At 38.9% G+C, this 5,288-nt stretch overlaps 1 pseudogene; it reads left to right on the top strand.

The window, feature by feature from the left end:
- Nucleotides 1-4,162: 4,162 nt before the first annotated feature.
- LOC148026051 (inositol-phosphate phosphatase pseudogene) lies at nucleotides 4,163-4,569 on the top strand (annotated as a pseudogene).
- The last annotated feature ends 719 nt before the right edge of the window (nucleotides 4,570-5,288 follow it).

Raw genomic sequence — 5,288 nt, 5'->3', positions numbered from 1 at the left:
GACAATGAATCAATAGGAATGAAATTATTTTGAACTAATTTATTCCAATCAGAATGAAAAGTAATATCCTGGTGATATGTATCTTTCATAGCAATCAAAGAATCAAAAGATATGACATAAATATTATGAATTGCAGGTCTTCTACTCAATGCATCAGCCACTACATTTTCTTTTCCGGGTTGGTATTGAATGATAGGATGAAAACTTTGAATAAAGGAAGCCCATTTGATATGACGGTCAGAGATTTGAGGTTGGCTAAGTAAATGTCTAATACTTTGCTGATCGGTCTTAATCATAAATTCTGAACCCATTAAGTAGTGTTTCCACTGTCTTAATGCTTGTACAATTGCTAATAGTTCTTTGTCATATGTGGAATATTTTAGCTCAAAGGGTTTCAACTTACAACTAGAATATGCTATAGGATGATTGTCTTGCATAAGTACGGCTCCTATTCCTGATCCACTAGCATCGGTCACTACTAGAAAGAATGGTCTATTAAAGTCAGGCAACTGTAGAACAGGGGCATTGGTTAATGCATGTTTCAGTAAGTCAAAGGATTTCTGTTGATTTTCGGTCCATTGATAAACAATTCCTTTCTTCAGAAGTTTGGTTAATGGTAAAGCAAGTAATGAAAAATTACGTACAAACTTCCTATAGAAACTAGCAAGACCAAGGAATGAGTGTAACTCATGCACGTTTTTAGGTGCAGGCCAATTCAATATTGCATCAATTTTCTTAGGATCAACTTTAATTCCATCAGATGATACAATATGACCTAAATACTCAATTTCCGTCTTTAAGAATTCACTCTTTTCAGGATTTGCATATAGTTGATTTTCTTTCAATAACTGAAAAACCAATGACAAATGCTCATAATGTTCTTTCTCATTTTGACTAAACACCAAAATATCATCAAAGAAAACAATTACACAATACTGATATTTCAAAAAGATATGGTTCATCATTCTACTAAAGGTAGCAGGTGCATTAGTCAATCCAAATGGCATGACCAAAAATTCGTAATGACCAAATTGTGTTCTAAATGCAGTCTTGAATATGTTAGACTTATCTAGTCTCACCTGATGATAACTAGACTTAAGGTCGATTTTACTAAATATAGCAGATCCTTGCAGTTTGTCCATAAGGTCATCAACTCTAGGAATAGGATACCTATTCTTTACAATGATCTTATTTAAAGCTCGATAGTCAATGCACATACGATAGGTATTATTCTTTTTCTTGACTAACAATACAGGTGCACTGAATGGAGAAATGCTAGGTCTAATCAAACCTCTATTTAGTAATTCCTCAACTTGACTCTAGATTTCTTTTTGCTCTATCTGGTTATGCCTATATGGTGCTTTGCAAGGTGGTTGTGTGCAAGGGATCAAATCTATCTTATGGTCTTCTAGACGTGAAGGAGGTAAACCAGGTGGTAGGTCTTCTGCAAAACAGTCCTTAAAATATGCAAGAAATTCCTTATGCCTAGGATGCATATGACTTTCCTTTACTTGCAATTCATTCACCCAAATAAGATAGGATTTACTACTCTTGCGTAATGCACGTTTAGCTTGAGTATATGAAAGTAGTGGAAAAACATTAGATGCATGCATACCATATAATGTAATAGATTTTCCTTTAAAATTAATATTCATTGTGTGTGTGGAATAATCTATATCTGGGTTATGCTGGTGTCGCCAAGGCATACCTAAGATAATGTCACTCGACTATAATGGAACAACTAAGAAATTTCTTCTTTCAGTGTATGAACCAATTTGAATCTCTAAATCTTGCACTTCCTGTGTACCATTATACCTAGTGCCTAAAACTATAGCTTTGATACGATAATGCGTAGGTACAGTCTGTAATTTCAATTCCTTTACCAATTTTGCTAAAATAAAATCATGAGTACTACCGTCATCATGCAAAATAGTCTTTTCCTTTCCATGCACCAAACATTTCATAGTCAATAAAGAATGTGGAGTAGGCATACCTGGTAAAGTATCGGAAGTAGTAGTAGTGTCATCCTCATCTTCAGTGAAATTAGGCATATCCTCATGTTCGTCTTCGTCCATGGCTCCAAGGTAGTTGATATGAGATGGTGGCTTCTTTGAATGACAATTTGCTGCTAAATGTCTAGGTTGGTGGCGTTTATAGCATACTATTGGCTTGGCTTTGATTACATTGTTTGCAATGGTGGGAAGTCGAGGTACATTAGGATTTGGCTGTGGAATAGTCTTAGGATTTTGATTTACATTGGATGGTAATGCAGGTGGTTTTGCCCAATTCTTGCGGAAAGATGATGAAGAGAAACGACCTAGATTAAATCTTCTAAAATTGGAATTGAATTGTTTAGATCCATAATTACCATTGGCTTGGAATTGTTGTGGTCGTCTGTCTCTACCGCGTAGCTTATCTTCAGTGTCGTGAGCTAGTGAAATGGCATCTTCAAGAGTAGCAGGCTTGAACATGTTACCTTCAGTGTAGTAATGGCCAAGGAGTCCAGACATATACTTTCGCTGTCGTGCTGCTGCACATCCGAGTCGTATACACCTCCATTTCTTTTGTTGTGCATTTGTGTTATTTTCTGCGTGTGATTCATTGTTTGTGTGATGCATTTCGATAATCCGCATCCAATGTATATATTCCCTTAGTGCATGTGTATGATTTTGTTTGGATGCATGATGTGTGTGTGTTAGAAAAATATGAAAAACTGATGCCAAAGGACATTATCAAGCTGATAATTTCAATGATGATCTCTAAGAAAAGTGTAGGGAATTATGGAATCAAAGGAAGGTTTGTGGAAGCGATCATCTTAGTTCAAAAGTTCCTATGACATAGAGTTGAAGGAAGTCTCTCAAAAGTTCTGAAGCGAGCAAAGCGCTAGTGAAGCACCGAGGGAGTACTTTGCCATCCAATCTTCAAGGCCGAAGTCGCAGTGTGTGCGTAGATCACCCATCACAAAGCTGTCTGTTAATGGGGCAATTGATGACTCCAAAGATACCCTAAAAGAAAGGCTCAAAGGTGGATGGTGCTGCAGAAAAAGTAGTGAAAGGAGCCTTGAACGTTAGCCCACAGAAAGAAATGAAAGACACCGTAAAGAGAAGTGGCAATGCATGGGAAAAAGAGAAAGAAACAAGTCCTAAATCAGAGAGCAAGAAGTTGTTGAGTCATGAAGCTGGTGCTAAATCTTCAGATCTAAAACCATGCACTGATCCCCATTTGGACCTCTCAAAGAGCAAACTGGCATAACTGAAGACTATCGCCAAAGCTAAAGGTGTAAGAGGTTATTCAAGGATAAAGAGGGGAAACCTATTTTTGGGTTTTAAACCGCTTTTGGAGGGAAAAAGCAAGGAAAAAAGCAGGCTGTTTTGGGGGGAAATCTCTCCGTGAAGAAAAAGGAACAAAATTACATGACAGAGGAGAGGAAGAATGGTTTGATTCTAGATGGCTAGAATGATGCTGAGAGGCCCTATTTCTCCTCGTATTTTGCACGCAGTTAACTACATGGAAAACTAATAACAGAAGAAGAGAGATCGAAAGGAAAAAGACGAAGGAGATTCACGAATCAGGAAGAAAGCAAGAATCAGAAGACAATGCAAAAAGAGGGTGCTTTGCATACGAAGGCGAAGGAGTCTGAAGATGGATGAGGACGAGAGTTGAAGGTGATGACAAGGAGGAATGCCAGCCTGCAGTGAATGAGGAGCATTGTATTCATCTCTACCCCATGATAGAATGTCTGAAGCACAGAACGGCAAAGGAAAAGTTGAAAACGACGAATGAAAAACTGGAGAACATCAGCTCTACGGAAGGGTGGTTGCTCTGTGTCATATCTGCACCTTATGAGATCACTGCAAAATCCTACCTTTCGACATCAATTCGTTGAGCAGGATGGATTTGTTTAACTAGATTGCCTACTATCGAATAGTCGAGGACAAACAGGGGGAACATCGGTGAATACTGGAACGATGATGAAGGCATAGAAGAAGGTGAAATCAACGTGCTGAAGAAAGACATGTGACACCGACACAACTGAATTCAACAGAACACCGCCTGTGGGATGCCTACGACAGAATTCTGATGAACCCATCGAGCTCAACGAGTTCAACTATGGCGACAGGGAGTAATCAATTGTAGGTACTTAGCGCGAGGAGGAGACGCAATGGTGGTCCGTGAATGCACTGCCGCCGACCTTCAACAGTTCTTGCTCGTCGCTATCGATGCTGCCAAGCAAGATGGACGGGTCATCTCGAGCAACTTTCATGAGGCGAAGACAATCGAGCATAAAGGACAAGTTGATATTGTGACAGAGACTGACAAGGCCTGTGAAAAACTAATTTTCGAAAGTTCCTTGATCATGAGCTGATAGGAGAAGAGACAACAGCTCTTTCTGGGGGTTTTGATCTCACAGATGCACCAACGTGGATTGTTGATCCCTTGGATGGGACTACAAATTTTGTTCACAGGTTTCCATTTGTTTGTGTATCAATTGGCTTAACCATTGGGCAAATACCAACTGTGGGAGTTGTCTACAATCCAATACTTGATGAGCTTTTTGCTGCTGTATAAGAATGTTGTGCCTATTCCTAAAGAAGAGTGCTCAAAAATCTACACAGCTTGCAGTTAGCTTTGCTGGTGGCTACATTACAGGAGTTTTCTGTGCCATTGTCTCACATCCAGCTCTCTATCTTGTGTCTTTCCTAAACAACTTTAAGGATGAATAGCCTGTTATAACTGCTTTTCATGTACGAAAGAGATGATCACTGCAATATATGCTGAATTGAAGAACAGGGTGCGTGACTGAACTGAAATGTCTGAATCCTCCACATATACATGCTATGATACATTCATTCATCGTTTCTGGAAGAACAAGTCATGCTGGCAATCAAAGAACAGCTACTCTTATGCTTATACAATTCCAGAGGTGGATACTTGATACTCTAAAAACGGAGTTGTATTGCAGGTTCCAGCACATATAACCTTTCAGCTATCTTGCTCTTCTGAAAATCTCTACTGATCAGGCAACTGCCAAGTTACTGAATGAACATGCTAATGTGAAGAATGTTTTTCTTCCTACTGCAACTGTCATCATACACCTGAATGTAAACAGTTTATGAGAAACTTCAGATTATTCTAAACATGAACTTCTTGTAACTCATTTGACAAGGAATATAGTGAACTTTGGCATGAAATTTTTGAGTTCTTCTTGTTAGTCTCTTCCATTGCTGTACCTTGAACCCTGTGTTCTGCAGCCCTTGCGTGAACTCTACGACATTTCTGGTGAACCC

This window comes from Lygodium microphyllum, chromosome 14, assembly GCF_053477565.2.
Source record: "Lygodium microphyllum isolate KBCC chromosome 14, Lygodium_microphyllum_v1.1.10, whole genome shotgun sequence".
NCBI lineage: Eukaryota > Viridiplantae > Streptophyta > Polypodiopsida > Schizaeales > Lygodiaceae > Lygodium > Lygodium microphyllum.
The sequence above is the reverse complement of the archived record's forward strand: the minus strand, read 5'-3'. Positions and strand labels throughout refer to the sequence as shown.